A 19,779-nucleotide genomic window follows, 5' to 3' on the forward strand; every position below is an offset into this window, starting at 1 on the left:
CATCAGTGTGGAAATCCTCATTTGATCCTCTGTCCAGCCACCATTTGATGTTTTATATCTATACCTACACTATTGTGGCCCCTTCAATTCACTACTCTGAGCAAATCTAGTCTGGTTCTAGCCCTGCTCATGCCACACAGTCTTGTAAAGTTCACTTGTCTCCCTGCTACTCTACGCTGTGGAAAATTCTGTCTTCATCTCACAGAACCTCAGCAGTATTCAGTAGAGTTGTTTTTTCCCCTTCCAGTAACACTTCCTTCCCTTAGCTCCCAGGACGCCACCCTCCTGTTTTTTCTTCCCACCTTTGCAGAGGAGTCACAATGTACTAGGGTAAGACAAATTGCCAGAAGTGACAGAAAGCCTCCACAAACTTGTTCTTCAACAATAATCAGTGCCCTGGATTGCATGAGACTAGTGTCCCCTGTAACAGTATCATAATGTACATGAAAAAAAAAGAGGCCACTCCAGTTTCATGACCTCACAATTATTATGTATAATGTCTAATATGAAGATGTGATTAGTTTATTACAGAGGTGGACAAGTCCTAGACAGGTCAGTTGATGTTGCTTTTTATATGATGTCCTGTCTGATGAGATGAGAGTCAAAATTTAGCTTTGCAATAAAAGTGAATTTCAGATTTGTAAGAAACACCTTTTGAGCCCAGATCTTCTAGAAAGTAGAGCCACAAGTAAGGTTTCAGTTCCTAATATTTATTTGAGAGGTGCACACTCAGGTCACTGTTTCTAGGTCACTGTCCTGAGTGTGCACCTCTCAAATAAATATTAGGAACTGAATAGTGAGGTGAGGAAAAAGGTAAAATTAGGCAAGGAAATATATGACACACTGTGATGCATGACACATGACAACACTTGGCATCAGCTGGAGAACAACCTGCCTGTCCACATGCAGGACTCGGGAGTAGTCCAAAGCAGAGGGTGAGTTTATTTGCTCAGCTCCCTCCTGCATCTCATTTCTCACTGTCCAAGGTTCTCCCTGCAGGCAGGTAACTCCCACACTCTGGCTCTTGTTGTACGGCCACATGGGAGCCAATCCCCACATCACCTACTGTTCCTCCGAGTCTGAAAGTGGAAAGGCAATTCAGTATGAGTGAGTCATCCAGTGAAAGAGAAGGAGGAGTCAGAAAATTTGAGACAGGACAAACCTGCCTGCAATCTTTGACTTTCTCTGTAACTTCCTTAAGATGGGATCATCCAGACTAAGATTTAGCACCTCCAGAATTAGTTACCTCATGTCGTTAGGAAGTTTTTTTTTTTTTAAAGATTTTATTTATTTATTCGACAGACAGAGATCACATGTAGGCAGAGAGAGAGAGAGAGAGAGGAGGAAGCAGGCTCTCCACTGAGCAGAGAGCCCGATGCGGGGCTCGATCCCAGGACCCTGAGATCATGACCTGAGCCGAAGGCAGAGGCTTTAACCCACTGAGCCACCCAGGTGCCCCTCGTTAGGAAGTTTTAACTTGAGTTAAAATCTGACTCCTAATGATCATACTTGTATTGCTGCTGTCTATGATACTTGCCTTAAGTGCCAGGCAGTGGACTGAGCACATCACTGATGCTGTCTCATGTATGCCTTACACGAGCCCTGTGAAGTATGGCTGTCTTTAGGAAACAGATGAGGGTAATCAAGCTTAAATACATCAACTAGCAGAGCCAGGTTTTCACAGTTATTGAAGGGTGAGCTAGCACATGAATATGAGCTGCCTGACTGAGTTTAGACTGAACTGCTGTGCTAGACTGTTACCCTTCACAGCCCTATTGCTCAGAATTTCTTCTCCGAATGACACAGAGGATTACCATCTCATCAAAAATACAACCCTTCAATATCAGATGTAGCTCTCTTGGCCTAAGCCATGACCCCATAGCCCATTCTTTATTTTCATGATTACCTCGGTCAAGCCATTTTAGTCCTTTAAAGGTTCTTGGAGATCATCTCTTCATACAGCCATTTCCCACCTTTGAGTACAAATGAGGAGAAAAGAAAAAGTCATCCTATTTTTTTTTTTTATGTCTTTGTTTGATAGAGAGATCACAAGTAGGCAGAGAGGTAGGCAGAGAGATGGGAGAAGCAGGCTCCCTGCTAAGCAGAGAGCCCAATGCGGGACTCGATCCCAGGACCTTGAGATCATGACCCAAGCCGACGGCAGAGGCTTTAATCCACTGAGCCACCCAGGTGCCCCAAAAGTCATCCTATTTTAATTTGGTCTTTCTGCAAGTAACACCACACACACACACACACACACACACACACACACACACACACACACGCCACTTCAATCTTTTCCCATGGCACCTGGTACTAGAACCCGATATGGAGGAATTTACAGCTGCACTTCGCAGCTTTTTTTTTTTTTTTTTACAACATTTAGAATTGTTTTTGTGTTTCTAGAAGAACTATTAAGTGTTACTATATTAAATTCATTTACAATGCTTCTATTTTGTTTCCAGAAAATTCTGATTTCTCAAGGGTTGTGTCAAACTAATTGCCAAACCCCAGAACAAGAAAATTAATGTTAGAATAATATTTCCTTTTCTGTGTATTTGAAAAGTTATAACTTCTACATGGTCACAATCTTCATTAGTTAAATCTCTGATAGGTACAGCACATTAAGTCATTCAAAGTAGAAGTTACATTTTAGAATGGAAAAGTACAGGAAATAGGGTATAGAGCTGTGCAAACTTTGCTTCGAACCTCAGCTCCGTGACTTACTAGATGAGTGCTCTCAGTAAAAGTTACTCCAATTAGCTAACTTTTCTGTTGACCAATTGAGGGTAATGGTTTCCATCTCTCAGGATCTGGGGAAAGATGAACACAAGATACAATAGTTCTTTTTTTTTTTTTAAGATTTTATTTATTTATTTGAGAGAGACAGAGAGAGCAAGCACATGAGAGGGGAGAAGTCAGAGGGAGAAGCAGACTCCCCATGGAGCTGGGAGCCCGATGCAGGACTCGATACCAGGACTCTGGGATCATGACCTGAGCCGAAGGCAATCGCCCAACCAACTGAGCCACCCAGGCGCCCCAACAATAGTTCTTGACTCAACTTTAATAGTAAAAAAATGGACTCTATTTTTGATGATATCTATTCTTACTACATCTTCATAACATTTAAAGTAACCAAGCTTTGTGGTCCTAATATTACCATTAATATATTTAATATAAAAACATTCACCTTATCAAATTCAAAATCTCAAGTTCTCCTCACCATACTTGGCAGTTTTATCCATTTTTTAGATATATCCAAAATATATCTATATAGCTACATATTCATAGATGTCCCCTGGAAATTAACAATGCCCCACATATATTGCTAGGTATTCCATGAGAAAAGTTCCAAAATCAATTGATGTGGGAAAACACATGATATTCCCTTTTGAAAATTCACATGTACAATGCCATAATAAAGGCTCAGAGATTCCTTATAGTAAAAAACTGACTTAAATTTTTGTTAATCCAATATCTTTTGGAAATTATTTGGCCAGAAAATATTTTATTTTCATAGAACATCTGTTACTAACTCTCTGGACGTTAGTGTTACACGGGACCCAATTTGGGAACATTTCATTAGAACATGTATAGATGGGAGTGTCTGTAGGAGCCACAGAAAAGCTGAATGGAAATAATTATTTGGAGTGTGCTTCCCTGATGTAAGGAACTCTGAGTCACAATGTAATTATATGGCACTAGCACAGTTGTGTTTCTCAAGGAAGTCATTTTCATGCAGATTACTGGTGGGAAATAAAACATCATAGTATGCATAAGGCAATTCTATTGGCTCTGGCACTGTGAAAATCTGTTCACTTTGGTAATGCCCATATGAATTTTGCTACAGTTTGTTTTTAATAATATTGCTTTAATTTGTGATTCTATATGTCAAATACTCTTTTGCCTTTTATTTTTTAAAATATTTTATTTATTTATTTGACAGAGAGAAACACAGTGAGAGAAGGAAGACAAGAGGGGGGAGTGAAAAAGGGAAAAGCAGGCTTCCCACAGAGCAGGGAGACTGATGTGGGGCTCAATCCCAGTACCCCAGGATCATGACCTGAGCCAAAGGCAGACGCTTAATGACTGAGGCACCCAGGCACCCCCTGTTTTGCCTTTTTTAAAAAAAGATTTCATTTATTTATTTGAGAGAGAGAGAGAGAATGAAAGAGAGAATGAGAGGGGAGAAGGTCGGAAGGAGAAGCAGACTCCCTGTGGAGCTGGGAGCCTGATATGGGACTCGATCCCAGGACTCAGGGATCACAACTGAAGGCAGTGGCTTAACCAACTGAGCCACCCAGGTGCCCCACGTTGCCTTTTAAAGATTTTTAATTAATTTATTTGACAGAGATCACAAGTAGGCAGAGAGGCAGGCAGAGAGGGTGGGGAAAGCAGACTCCCCGGCCGAGCAGAGAGCCTGAGGTGGGGCTTGATCCCAGAACCCTGAGATCATGACCAGAGCCAAAGGCAGAGGCTATGTTTTGCCTTTTAAAAGTAAGCAGTCACACCAGGAAATTTCATAAATTTTGTAAAGGTAGTTCCTGCTTCCTAGCTGATCAGCAAATGTGAGCAGGCAAAGACACAGACTTGGAGCCAGAGACCTAGCACAGGGTCAAGCTTTGTTACTCATGAGCTATCATATCCTTTGGAGATCAGTTTCCCATCTGTGAGTGTGGAACAAGATAACCTACGTGGTAGCATTGTACATAGTGATAAATTCTATGTACACATAAAGTGTTAGTATCAAAGTCAATATTGCTAGAAAACAGAGACTAAAGTTCTACATATGTGTATAAGCAAGAAATAACAATCATTATATGTTTGAGGGGGATTCTGTTCCTCTTTGCTCATATTTCTAAGTGGGGATTTCTACTCTATTCCTCAAAATGGATCTATATCTGAGGACCAATTTCAGCCTTTCACCTGGCTCTTCACATAAAAATTGATTTACCTGATCAGGGAGAAGTCGGTGTCTGACATCCATTGGTCATTGGAAATCTATCTGTTATGATTTCCCTGGGACTTCAGTGCCCATTTCCTTGCTCTCTGCTCATGGCTTTCTGCTCTCCCAGGTGGCCACACTGGGCAGTCTGGGACCCTTGGGGGTAGGGGAAAGTGAAAGAAGCCTGCAGTTTGGGGTGGATAATTTCAATTGAGATGACATTATTAGCATCCCTATTTTCTTGCTCCAAATGCAAGCTACATTCTCCAGTCTAGCTCCACCACCAATAAAAATAACATCTTTCATTTCCTGGCATCCTACTTCCCACCCCCCATCCCCACCCAGGGAGAAAGAGTGTGATTGGCCCTTCAGAGAGGAATCTAGTGACAAAGAGCATTACTTATAAAAACCACATATCAAGTCTATAACAAAAAAGACAGACCATACCAAGCATTGTTGAGGATGTGGAGAATATGGACCCTCATATGTGCTGGTGGGAATGTAAAATGGCATAGTTGCTTTGTTGTTTTGGAAAAGAATTCAGCAATTTCTGAAAATATTAAAACAGGCACTTACTGTTACCCAATAATTCCACCCCTGGAACTTCACCCAAGAAAAACAAAAGCATGTATCCACACAAAGATATGTATGTAAAAGTTCTTGGCATTCTTATCCATAATAGACCAAAATTGGAGACACTCCAAATGTCTGTCAAGAGATGAATGTGTTAGGATATGTTAGGGGCATCTGGTGGACCCACCAGAGAAGCATGCGGTTCTTGATCTTGGGCTGGTGAGCTCAAGTCCCAGTTGGATATGGAGATTACTTAAAAAAAAAAAAAAAAAAAAAAAAAAGCACTTTGAAATAAAAAGAGGTAAATGCATTAAAATGTTATATTCATTATGGAATGCTATTTAGCTAACAAGCAATGAAATACTGATATGTGCTAAAACATGAATAAATCTCAAAAGTATTATGCCAAAGAAACTAGATGAGAAAGCCCACATATTATGTGATTCTATTGATACCAAGTGATCAGAAAAGGCAAATTCATAGAGTTGGAGAGGTTCCATAGAGTTCTGTGGTTCCTAAGGCTGTGGAAGGGGTAGGAATTAACTGAAAATAGGCAAAAGGGATTTTGGGGGGGGAGATAAAAATGTTCTAAAATTGGATTGTGGTGATAATTGCACAAACTCTGTGTATTTACCAAAAATCACTGAATTATAATCAGTGAGTTTTATAGTATATAAATGAAAACTCAACAAAGCTGCTAAAAATTAGCAAAGCCACATAATATTTTAAACTGGTGTGCTAAATATAACTACTGAAACTTAGGAATTTTATTTGAAAATATGCCTTCACAACATCTCCTTTTTTTGCCAGCACCTGCTGTCTGTGTGACGTTGCTTTGTTCCATCATTGAAAGGTCCTTGCGGGTGCCTGAGTCTGTAATGTTACTGCGTGGAAGCGAGCGAGGGAGGCAAGAACGACAGCTTCTGGGAAGCAAAATAAGCTACCATCAGCTCCATGTTGGACCAGATCAACTGCTGTCTGAACCATCTGGAGGAGAAGAATGATCATGTCCATGCCTGCCACCAGGAACTTCTTGAGTCCAACCTGCAGACAAGTCATGAGTTCTAGCAGCAGCTCTGGAAGGCCCCTAGTGATCCCAGTCCTTAGGCTCTAGAAGCCCTGCAGTCAGCCCCAACCCTGCTTCCCTGGGCTAGGGGGGCTGTGGTCTGGACACTCACCACCTAGCTTAGATATCTTCTCAAGGGCTGTCCTATAGGTCCTCTGGTGGGTTTGCCTTGCTCGGGCCATCCTTGTACTACCCTTGGTGTGACTGGACCGGCCGCCACCACCCAGCATGTCTTCTTGGGATCAGGTGTGGGACTGCCTACCTTGCCAGCTTACCCCATCCCAGGGCATTCCCCACTCCGCATCTACATTAAATGGGTTTCTAACACAAAAAGAGAAAGAGAGGAAGAGAAAAAGAAAAAGAAGAGAGGAGAGGAGAGGAAGAAGGGAAGGGAAGGGAAGGGAAGGGAAGGGAAGGGAAGGGAAGGGAAGGGAAGGGAAAGGAAGAGAAGAGAAGAGAAGAGAAGAGAAGAGAAGAGAAGAGAAGAGAAGAGAAGAGAAGAGAAGAGAAGAGAAAAAAGAAAAGAAGAGGCTTTCAAGTAGTATTATAGTTCTTCGGGATGATTATTGTCTTGCACCATTTAGAATATCATAATTGTACAAGAGGATACATGCAGGTGAAAATTCTGCTACCAGTAAAATACAGCCAGCTGGATTTTTGAACTAATCTACAGGCAGCTCCCATTTGTAGGTCCATTTTGTAGCCCCTTCACATCTGAGTGGAAGGATCCAATGGCACTCCTTACCCCAGAAGCTCTTTCAACTTGGAGTTCCAGAGGAGTAGTAAATTTGGAGAAATCCTATTTTTTTCAGAACTTTCTCAATTTTTATATGAAATGGGTATATACATCTCAGTAAAATAATAGTTTTCTATCTACAACACCTTGAAGAGTGATACCTTACATTTTTCATGACTTACTTTTGTTTTTGAAATTAAGAAAATGGTTTATAAAGCTAGACAGAAGTCTGATTCAATAAATCTATAATTTATTAAACAATACTTCTGAAGCGTAAGGGCCATGCCCAGAATAGTTATTTTCTCCAGGGGTCTCACTGGTAGATTTAGGCACATTAATAATAACGGAAGTATTTTTAATGTACTATAGGCAGCAATGACAGACTATGACCTAAATCCTATAGTTTGTAAGCCAGATGAGTAGACAGATAGTCAACACCAAACCCGGAAAGCAGTTACTTAGGTTCAGTTGTTATTTACCTCATGCTCCATGGCTGCAAATGCAGACAGAAACTGACTATGAAGTTGTTAAAGTGAGTATGAAAATGATCATCAGAAATAAGAAGTAAAACACTGACGGCTAATGAGCTACCAATAATTAAAACATTGTGGAGCAAAGGCCCATAAAAAGAGAGATTCTATAATTGTTTGAAGGAGAGAACCATGGGCAAGGATCTCCGCCTCTGCACTGAAGCATCTCGTGTCTTAAACTCCACCCCAGACAGTCCGACAGGTGAAAAATGATCCAGCAAGAGCTTTCCACTGGCAGCTAGTAAGTGTGTTCCATAAAACATTTTGAGGAATCAAGGCAGAACATTAATAGGCACAATGTGACTTTTTAAAAGACTTCCTGCTCCCCCCCCTTTTTTTTCTGTATTCTGGAAAATTAAAAGCTACTCCCTGAGTTGTACATGAAAATGACTTTTATACACACAGCAAAGTTGTCAGATCCATTCAGGATTGTTTTTTATGGGATGTATTTCTTTTTCTCCATGACATAATAAGGCCCAAGACTTCCTTGCTTAGAAATCCTTGAAGCTGTTTTATATCTTTAAAATTTTTAATTGTGGAATTACACCTAACATAAAATATACCATCCTATTTTTAAGCATACAATTCAGTAGTGTTAACCCTGTGCACCCATTGTGCAACCCATCTCCAGAATTTTTTTCATCTTGTAAACCTAAAACTCTATCTTCTTGTAAAACTGAACACTAACTCCTTATTTCTACCTCCCTACAGTCCCTGGCAGCACCATTCCACTTTCTGTCTCTATGAATATAACTACTCTAGGTACTTCATTAAAGAGAACCATACAGTATCTGTCTCTTTGTGACGTTTATTTCACTTTGCATGTCTTCAAGCTTCAACCATGTCATAGCACACATCAGTACATCATTCCTTTTAAAGTTGAATAATAGTCCAATGTATGTATATACTACATTTTGTTTATCAATTTATGTGTCAATGGACCTTGGGATGCTTCCACCTCTTGAATATTGTGGATAATAATCCTATGAACATGGGTGTGTACAACTATCTCTTTGGTATTGTGCTTTCAGTTCTTTGGGATTTACCCAGAAGTAAAATTGCTGGTAATTTTATTTTTAATTTTTTGGAGGAACCGCCATACTGTTATCCATAATTCTTGCACCATTTTACATTCCCACCAACAGTGTATATGGTTTCCAGTGTCTCCATACCCTCATCAACACTTGTTCTTTTCTGTTTGAGTTTTTTATAGTAGTCATCTTAATGGATGTGACATGTTATTGCATTGTGGTTTTGATTTATATTTTCTTAATGATTAGTGATATTGAGACTCTTGTCATATGCTTGTTGGTTTTGAAACTTTAAAGTTAAAAAATATAGCCAATTGTTACAGGTCAACTATTTTGCCAGTAGATTCACATTAACCATGCTATTTGTTCAGTGAACATCCTTTCTTTGGAAGCATTTTCAAGAAATAATGGCTTGGAACACACAAACACATCTGCAATAAAAAGACATGTCAAAGTTTTGTGCTTTTTAAATATATTTTTAAATTATTTATTTATTTGACACAGAAAGAGAGCACAACTAGGCAGAGCAGTAGGCAGAGGGGAGAGGGGTTCCATCCCAGGGCCCTGGGATCATGACCTGAGCCAAAGGCAGACGCTTCACCGACTGAACCACTGAGACACACCAGTCCTGTGCTTTTAACAAGAAACACCACAATCATCTTAACAAACATCTTTCATAAAAAAATCTGTTACAAATAAGCTAAGCCTAATGGCTGGAAGAGTAGGTAAAATTCTGTTCTCACACCTGGGTTGATGGTTGTATTAGTTTGCTACTGCTGCCATAATGAAGTTCTATGGGGTGGCTTAACCAGTAGAAATTTACTTTCTCGTGGTCTGGACACTAGATGTCCAAGATCAAATTGTCATCAGGGCTGATTTTTTCCAAGGCTTCTCTCCTTGGCTTGTAGATGGCCCTCTTCTCCCTGAATCTTCATCTGATCTTCCTTGTGTGTATGTTGTGTCCTTATCTCTTCTTATAAAGGCACCAGTCATATTGTGTTAAGGCCCACCCTAATGACCTCAATACCTTAACTATCCTTTTAAAGTCCTATCTCCAAATACAGTTTTGAGGTACACATGGATAGGATTTCAACATATGAATTTTGGGGAGACATAACTAGCTGTAGCAGATGAAGAGAAGATAACACACTTCTGGTTGGAGTCCAGCTGAGAGACCAAACTCCAAATCCAGCTGGGAGGAAAGCCGTGGGGCAAACCCTGTTATGGAAAACTAATACCCTACTCAAAAGGTTAAAGATGGCCTTCATAACATTGTGTGGGGTTGTGAATAAAGAGTCCCGAGGGTCAAGAAAAACAGAAAAACAGAATCTGTCTTCTTGGAACTGCAAAAAGGATGACCCTAGAGAGAAGAAGGAGTCACTCTCTTTGTATTCCTATGGTGGTGTTTCTTCCAATGACTTACACCAATTACCAACAAAAGATTGGCTTCTAACCTGTTGTGGGCTGCCCTTCATGGCGTTGTCTCTTCCTCAGCCTTGCATCCTACTCGTTTTGTTCTTTTTCTGTGTGGTTTACTTGGGTTACTACCTTAGAAGAGATGCATTTTCTTTTGGGGGGATACATTAATATCTATATATACTATGGAATATTATATATAATATATAAATTATATAATTTTAATTATAAATATATATCATTATATTGTTACATAATATATATTTATTACATAAATTAAATATCATATACATAGTATGGAATATTATATAAAATATGGTATATTATTCACCCATGAGAAAAAGGAAATCCTGCTCTTTACAACAGCATAGATAGACTTTGAGGGCATTATGCTAAGTGAAATGAGTCAGACAGAGAGACAACTACTTCATGGAATCACTTATACGTGGAATCTAGAGAAGAATTTGAAGTCACAGAAAGAGCAGAAAAATGGCTCCAGTGGTAGAGGCTAGGAAATGAGGGAAATAGGGAAAAGTTGGTAAAAGGGTACAAATTTCCAGCTGTAAGATGAATAAATTCTGGGGATCTAATGTCAAACAAGGCAACTATGGTTGATAACATTGTATTGTATAAATAAAATTTGTTAGGAGAGTAGATTTAAATGTTCTCACCAAAAAGTAAAAAAGATAAAAATGTGAAGCAATGGATGTTATGAGTAACTAGATGGGCAGATTCCTTTTACAATGCATGTATTTATCAAATCATCACAATATGTGCTTTTAAATATCTTACAATTTCATTTGTCAAGTAAACCTTAATGAGATGAAAAAATATATGTGTAATGTATGTATATCTGTGCGTGTGTGCGTGTGTGTGTGTGCGTGTACAATTTAAGGACATGGATCTGATTGACCTTTATTTCTAAAATTAAATATGTATTTAAGGGTGCCTGGGTCTCTCAGTTGATTAAGCTTCCGACTCTTGATTTCAGCTCAGGTTTTGTTTTTGTTTTTGTTTTTTCCCCAAAGATTTCATTTATTTATTTAAGAGAAAGAGAGTGAGCGTGTGAGAGAGAGCCTGAGCTGGGGTGTGAGGGAAGAGAAAGAAGACTCCCTGCTCAGCAGGGAGCCCACCCCACCGGGGCTCGATCCTAGGACCCTGGAATCATGACCTGAGCCAAAGGCAAATGCTTAACAAACTGAACCACCCAGGTACCCCTCAGCTCAGGTCTTGATCTCAGGATTCATGAGTTCAAGCCCTGTCTTGGAGCCTACTTAAAAAAATAATAAATTAAATAAGTTAAATAAACAAACAAATAAATATGTATTTTATACCTGCTAAGCAGTTCTGCATAAGAAGTCTAACATTCCTTGGGGCATCTGGGTGGCTCAGTGGGTTAAGGCCTCTGCCTTCGGCTCAGGTCATGATCCCAGGGTCCTGGGATTGAGCCCCGCATTGGGCTCTCTGCTCAGCGGGGAGCCTGCTTCCTCCCCTCTCTCTGCCTGCCTCTCTGCCTACTTGTGATCTCTGTCAAATAAATAAAGTCTTAAAAAAAAAAAAAGAAGCCTAACATTCCATTGTTGCTCAAATAAACACAAGTGGATATATGGCTGTGGGACCCAGAAAAATGGAAAGATAGTCCATGCTCATGAATTGGAAGAATGAATAATGTTAAAATGTCCACACTAACCCAAAGCATTCTACAGATTCAATGCAATCCCTATCAAAATGGCAAAGCAGGGCTTCCTGGGTGGCTCAGTCAGTTAAGCGTCCAACTCTTGATCTTAGCTCAGGTCTTGATCTCGGGGTCATGAATTCAAGCCCCGTATTGGGCTCCATGCTGGGTGTGAAGCCTACTTAAAAAAAGATAAAATGGCAAAACAGACACAAAAGTTTCGAACTGACCAGGTGGAGGTGAGTCACTGTTTATGTTTTATTTGGTTCTACTACTTCCCCTGAAATTGTGTCTGAGTCTTAAGTAGTAGCCTGGAGAGTTTAATTTCTGCAAGGCCAGTCCTAGCCAGCCTTGACAGGCCCATCTCCTGATTCACATCCTTGAGGCATTTTGGCATACTCTAGAGCCCTGTGAAGCTTGGGTAAACCTCTATTTATAACCAGCAGGACTCTGGCTTCCACACCTGGCCTGTGGCCCCAAAAGCAGGAAGTTCTAACCATAGCCTTCATGTCCCCTTTCCTTTACTTACTGCTTGTGGCTCAGTTTCAAGTTCTCAAGGATATGTTCCTTAATGAGAATAACAATTGCAGTCTCATTTTTAGACCAAAAAATGGGCTAATGAGGGATTAATTTGACTCAATGCAAGACCAAAGCCCTCATTCACCTCCTCATTATCTCAGGAGTAGGCTCAGTCCTGGCCCTATAGGCCCCTGCCCTGGGTGAGCTCCATCTGAAGACACTCAGGGCCCAGGGTGTGGTGTCTTTCAACTGGACCACGTACTCACAGATGAACTCTTCTTCCAACACAATCTGAGGTCAGGACATTTTCTCCTTCCCCAAATTCTGGTCTGTGATTAGCAAAAGCAGTCCAAGGGAGCAGTGGGGCTCATAGTAGAGGCAGTGTTGCTGTGGTACTTCCTCAGGCTGCTAAGCACCACACAGATTTTGGAGCTGGAAAGCAGAAACCTGCAGACAGGATGGTAGATGTGAGGAAGGCATAGGACAGAAACGGTGGGGGTCGGGCCAGCTCAGGAGCATCCCTGGCCACACCATGGATAACATGATCCCTGAGTACATGTCTTCCTCCCTCAGGAGGAAGGGACACTGTATATGCAGGCTGTCTGGGGAAGAGGGCAGTCATAGACTCCAGAGAGTCACAGAAATAAGCTCCACTAAGAGGTTTTTGTCTGGGTTGGAAATAGGGACGTGGTCTGCAAAATGAAGAGAAAATGTAACTTCTTGATGTATACATTTTGTGGTATTTTTGAAAGTGATCTGATTATTCTATGATATGGCAATGCTTGATTCTGAGATCCTGGTATCAGAGGGAGGGAGAGAAGAAGGGAGAAAGGAGAAAGGGTTTTAAAAGGACATGCTAGGGGCGCCTGGGTGGCTCAGTGGGTTAAGCCTCTGCCTTCGGCCCAGGTCATGATCCCAAGGGTCCTGGGATCGAGCCCCACATTGGGCTCTCTGCTTGGCAGGAAGCCTGCTTTCCCCTCTCTCTGCCTGCCTCTCTGCCTACTTGTGATCTCCATCTGTAAATAAATAAATAAAATCTTAAAAAAAATAGGACATGCTAATTAAGAATTCTGATATCATACTATGCACTGCAATTAAGGAAAGGAGTCTGAAACCCAGACCTGCTTCAAATCACATTTCCCTTACTTAACCTTCAGTTTTAGGCACTATCTATTGTCTCTGTCAACTTCCTTTTTTATTAAACAGTCACCTCAGAAAACCTGGTCTAGCTTTTACTTTCCCCTATGGAGTAGACAGGTTTCATGTAACTGACAGGTTAGGAGAAAGATCTTTATTGACATAGATTAGCCTTGGCTGAAACCTACTTTGAAGGAGGATTGAGCAATATTGCCTAATCCCATGATGCCGGTGTTACATGAAGTCAACATTTTATTTACTCATTAACAACCACTTACTGAGCACCTACTATTGCATGCAGTGTTCTGGATTGTGAGTCTACACCAATGAATGAGACCAACCAGGTGCCTGAGGTTATGCACTCACTATCCTTGTGAAGGAAGACAGTCAACTGACAAGTAATCAAATGAACAATATCAACAATAATTGGTACTATGAAACATTTTAAAGAGTGTCATGATAGTGATGTAGGTGTTACTTCATATGGGACGACCAGGAAAGGCCCTCTGATGAGGTGACATTTGAACAGACCGTGAATGGAAGAAGGAAACCCCAGATAGAGTCATGTGCCTGGTGTTTTCAGGCAGCAGGAAAAGCAAGCCCGTGGGGCTGGGGGTTAATGAGACACGGTCAGGGAGATCTGAGCAGTCTTGTTTGCTGTCTTCTTCTGTTACCAGGAGTCAAAAGAGCCACGGCTTTTGAATAAGTATGGGAGGTGCCCTGGGTAGAGAACAGCTCCAGGAGCAGCAGCAGAGCTGGGGAAGTGGAGATCACCCAGGCGGGTGATCTAACTGGGGTGAGGTGTGTGCCCAGCATCATGGAGCCCTGAGAATGCACATGGCACTTGAGTGTTCTGCACCAAGGAGAAGCTCCAGTCCTCCTATCCTACACCCTTCAACCCTGCCCTTCCTCTGCACTTAGAAGAGAACTTATGAATCACTTCAGCACTATCCCCAGATCCTAACCTGAGTTCATCTGCCATAGCAGAACCACTTTGTCTGCAGATTTTTATCCTGTTCTTTCTAGATAGTATTCTCTTTACAACATGTAGAACATTTCCTATATCTCTCTCTTCCCCTGTTTTCTTCACTGAGTAATATGCACACGCAATAGACAATGTAGGAATGTGTTTAAGAATTTTTAAATTGGGGCATGCGGCTGGCTCAGTTAGTGGAGCATACAATTCTTGATCTCAGGGTGGTGAGTTTGAGCCCCATGTTGGGAATAAAGATTACTTTTAAAAATCTTAAAAAGAAAAAAAAAAAAGGTGCTTGGGTGGCTCAGTCGTTAAGTGTCTGCCTTTGGCTCAGGTCATGATCCCAGGATCCTGAGATCAAGTCCCATACTGGGCTCCCTGCTTCTCCCTCTCCCATTCTCCCAGCTCTTATTCCCTTTCCCTCTGTGTTCCTCTCTGTCAAATAAATAATAAATCTTTAAAAAATCTTTTTTTTTTAAAGATATTATTTATTTATTTGACAGAGAGAGATCACAAGTAGGCAGAGAGGAAGGCAGAGAGAGAGGAAGGGAAGCAGGCTTCCTGCTGAGCAGAGAGCCCGACGCAGGACTCGATCCCAGGACCCTGAGATCATGACCTGAGCCGAAGGCAGCAGCTTAACCCACTGAGCCACCCAGGCGCCCCTCTTTTAAAAATCTTAAAAAAGTTTTTAATAGAAAAAAAGTTAGAAAAGCACTTTCTTAAAGAAAAAAATGTAGTATCTTTTTCAGGTTTCTTGAACTTAGTTGTGTTTGGTACATGACAGCTGCACAGAAACACAGGGGTGACACCCTCTGAACCTTCCAAAAGGCAAAACTTGGTCACTTGCCTCTTCCACCACATCCTGAAACTATAATTTAAGGCAAGCCGATCAAGCCGCAAGTGTCTGAATGCCTGCTGATACTAGCAAACGTTTTGCTTTTGAGTTCTTCAAAGATTTGACATTTCATTTTTTAACCTTTTTTATTTGAGTATAAGTGACACACAATGTGATACTAGTTTCAGGTGTACAACATAGTCATTCAACTTCTTTATACCTTATGCTATGCTCACTGCAAGTGTAGCTAACACCTGTCGTCATACAACACTATTAAAATCTCATTGACTATATTCCTTATGCTGTGCCTTTTATCCCCGTGACATACTCATTCCATACTTGGAAGCCCGTATCTCTTACTACTCTTCACCCATTTTACTTATCCCACAGCCCCCTTCCCTCTGGCAACCATCAGTTTTTTCTCTGTATTCATGAGTCTGATTCTGTTGTTTGTTTGTTCATTTAGTTTTAGATTCCATATATGAGTGAAATCATGTGTTATTTGCCTTTCTCAGTCCGACTTACTTCACTTAGCATAATGAAGTCACCTCAATATCATTCTCTTGTTATGTCTGTGCAATATCCCATTGTGTATATATACCACATCTTCATTACGCATTCATCTACAAGGGACACTTAGGTTGCTTCCATACCTTGGCTATTTAAATAATGCTGAAATATATATAAGGGCTCATATATCTTTTTTAATTAGTGTTTTTGTTTCTTTGGGTAAATACCCAGTAGTGGAATTGTTGGATCATATGGTATTTCTATTTTTAATTTTTTGGAGGAACCTCTACACTCTTTTCAGTGGCTGCAACCAATTTACATTCCCACTAAGAGTCTATGAGGTTTCTTTCTCTTCACAACCTCATCAACATTTGTTATGTTTTTGTTATTTTTCATTTTCTTGATTTTAGCCATTCTGGCATGTGTAAGGTGATATCTCATTGTGGTTTTGATTTGCAACTCTCTCATGATGAGTGATGTTGAGCATCTTTCATGCGTCTTTTGGACATGTGTATTTTTTCTTTGGAAAAATTCCTATTCGGGTCCTCTGCTGATTTCTTAATTGATTTTTTTTTTTATGTTGAGTTGTACACATTCTTTTTATGTTTTGGATATTAACCTCTTATCAGATTATATCATTTATTATATCATTATTATGTCATTATATATCATATAACAATTATCAGATTACCTCTTATCAGATATATCATTTCCAAATATATTCTGCCATTCAGTAGGTTGCCTTTTTGTTATGTTGGTGGTTTCCTTCACTGTACAAAAGCTTTCGAGGATTTGACACTTCAAATGAGTTAACTGAAATGGAAAAGTGGAAAACAGAGGCATATATTTTAAACTAATGATGTACAAAAAATAATGTGACCCATGGAGTGTCTGTGTGGCTCAGTCGGTTAAGTATCTGCCTTCAGCTAAGGTGATGATCTCAGGGTCCTAGGATCGAACCCTGCATCAGGCTCTCTGCTCATCAGAAAGCCTGATTCTCCCTCTCCCTCTGCCACTAGCCCCACCCCGACTTGTGTTGGCTCTTCTCTCTCTCTTGCTCTCTCTCAAATAAATAAAATCTTAAACAAAAAATAATGTGACCCTATGGAAATACCTAAAAGTCTTACACTTGACTGATGTATCCTGTGGTCATTGCGTATTAAGTAAATAAATAAACATTTAAAAATCAATAAGCAAATAAAATTGAACATGGAGTCCAAGGAAAAGCTGCGAAGTTGTATGTGACACAGCCCACCCAAGTAGAATATGAAAATGAAATGTTAAGCTCTTACCTGAGTTGCCTTGGCAGCTCTCAGTAGGCAGAGAAACTACATGGGATCAGGGACCATGCAGAATGTGGCTGTTCCCACCATCGAAATATTTACCAGAGGAGGGATCAAAGATCAAGGATGATTCACATGCAGAGACTTTGTGCTCAGTACCTCCCTGAACAATTTAGCACTTTGGCTAGATTAGTTCCCCTGGGCAGAAGTTCATCTTGCCTTTTAAAGAAGTCCGTTAAGAATCAATATAGTCAGAGCTTTCCAACATCCTTTAATTCTAAATAGCAATAACTGCTTAGAGACTTGTCCGGGACCTCAAACAGGAGAATATCAGCAACACAGAAGCCTGGAGGCCTGTTTAGTAATGGTCCATAAATCCCAGGTTCTGAGTGTGCTGCCAGTCAGCAAAATAGGATTGACAGTAGTAATCCATTAATAGAAACCAGCTCTAAGAATGATCAATACTTTCTAAGCGAACTGACCTCTACAAACTCAAATCTGAACATGCCCTGTCTTAAATCTACCATCATTTATATACCATAACATGAAACTTGTAGTGCTTTAAGACAGTATTGGTGGGCACTGAAAAGTAATTTGAACAAAGAGAAATTACAGTTCAAAAATGGGTATCATAATGTTGAATATTCAATGCTTATTAATTAAAACTGCCTTTGGAAATTATTGGCAATAAAATTTTAATAACTTGTACAATGTTAATATTGGGTAAAATTAAATTGCTAATATAGTATATTGAGTGACCTTCCATAAAAAAATGTAAAAAAATTTAGTTGCAAAATATATTTACAGTAGCACATATTTTATGATTTTAAGAAAAAGTATGAGGCTGAAGAGAAAAAAAGGGTTAGAGAAAATGATCAATGATTGAGTTTAAATCATTCTAAAAGCATGGTTCCTTTAACTACCTAAGTCATGATAGTATCCTCTCCAGATTATATTGGATTCTTTTGATGAAGTGAATTCTAGAAATAGCCTATTTAATATTAAGAACAAAAACCATGAGTCCTAGTTGTGTAACCTAGCCAAAGAGCACAATAAAATTAAATGTGAGCTTTGGGATGAAAAAAATAAGGCCCCTGAGAGTGTGAATGACTTAGTGGAGGTAAAACAGAGAATCCTGCTGAGCAGGGTCTTGAAAACAAATCCTCAGACAGGTGCTAGTAAACCTTCAGTGGTGCCAGACCGTCTGCAATAATTAAATCATTCCTCCCCCTCTCCATTTGGAAAATATGAGCCTGCTTGACAGACAGCTAAGTGAAACCCTCACTCTTAGGGTGAAAATCCACTTTTTAAATTCACCTATGTCATTTATTTGGCTTAGCTCTTCTGCCAAGTTGTGGAGTTGTTTTGATGAGAATTTGCAATATTCATACAAAACAAGACAGGAGATTATTTTTAATCTTTGTTCATGAAGTTTTTTTCTTTTTAATTCCATTGTTTTTTAGTCTTAAATACAAAGAAAAAATGGGGGACAGTATACTCACTCATATTTAAAAAGCACTATTATCAGTGCGATCTAGATCTGTAAGTTCTCAGTTAAGATTTCACACTTATTGTTAGAACATTTTTTGGGTAGTAGATATCAGGGAACAAATGAAGACAATTATCTATCCATTTTAAGTGACATGTGGTCAGTGTGAGTGTATTAAAGATTCATTAACAAGTTTATCTATCACCTTATCTTAAAAGAATAAAATAATCCTTCCTTTAAAAATTCTAAATTTTTATTTTAAAAATATGATAATATCCAGAAAGGGTCCTAATGCCTTGGTTAAATACTAAATGTTTTTAGATTTTTTACAGTTAGTACCTTCCTGGGAAATCAGCCCATAGTCCATTCCAGTGTTTGTGATATGAATCACATTATAATATTCTTACTTTTAACTGAAATTTCTTTCTTCAACCATATATCACTTGCAGCTAGGAAATGTTTATTTACTTTTTTAAGATTTTATTTATTCATTTGAGAGAGAGAGATGCAGAGAGAGCACAAGCAGGGGGAGAGGCAGAGGGAGAGGGAAAAGCAGACTCCCCGCTGAGTTGGGAGCCTGAAGTAGGGGCTCCATCCTAGGACCTGAAACTATAATTTAAGGCAAGCCGATAAAGCTGCAAGAGTGTTCTGCATCAAGCTCATTATCGGAGAGAAAGGCAGACACTCAACCATCTGAACCACCCAGGTGCCCCAGGATAGATGTTTAGAAGTAACTACACAGTAACAGCATATGCTCACATTCATTTTTAAAACTGTCTTAGTTCACAAACTGGCACAGAGTTTCTCTGTGGATATATAAAATTAACATTCAACTTCCAAATATTGAATAACACATAATTTTAAAATTGTATTTGAGACTTAAGTAGAATTTCTAAACAAGCAGAAGTGCATGGGCTCTGTGGAGCAAGTGTTATCCCAGAGAGTGCTGACTTCACAGCAACAAGATGCCTGCCTACTGCTCCCCTTTCAGTTGCTGACAGGATGTCTCTCCTGTGATCTCCTCTTTCTATGCTCCCCTTCCTCTTCCCTACTCCCGT

The 19,779-nt window shown here is 39.9% G+C and overlaps 1 long non-coding RNA gene across 1 annotated transcript in view; it reads right to left on the minus strand.

The window, feature by feature from the left end:
* Nucleotides 1-814: 814 nt before the first annotated feature.
* Nucleotides 815-19,779, minus strand: part of LOC125098617 (uncharacterized) — a 72,530-nt gene continuing 53,565 nt past the window's right edge. The window contains exons 2-4 of the long non-coding RNA XR_007126896.1: nucleotides 2,769-2,813; nucleotides 1,907-1,973; nucleotides 815-1,079 (exon numbers count right to left, since the gene is read on the minus strand). This is a non-coding gene — a long non-coding RNA (uncharacterized LOC125098617). The remainder of the gene's footprint in view (nucleotides 1,080-1,906; nucleotides 1,974-2,768; nucleotides 2,814-19,779) is intronic.

Source organism: Lutra lutra, chromosome 4 (genome assembly GCF_902655055.1).
Source record: "Lutra lutra chromosome 4, mLutLut1.2, whole genome shotgun sequence".
Lineage (NCBI taxonomy): Eukaryota > Metazoa > Chordata > Mammalia > Carnivora > Mustelidae > Lutra > Lutra lutra.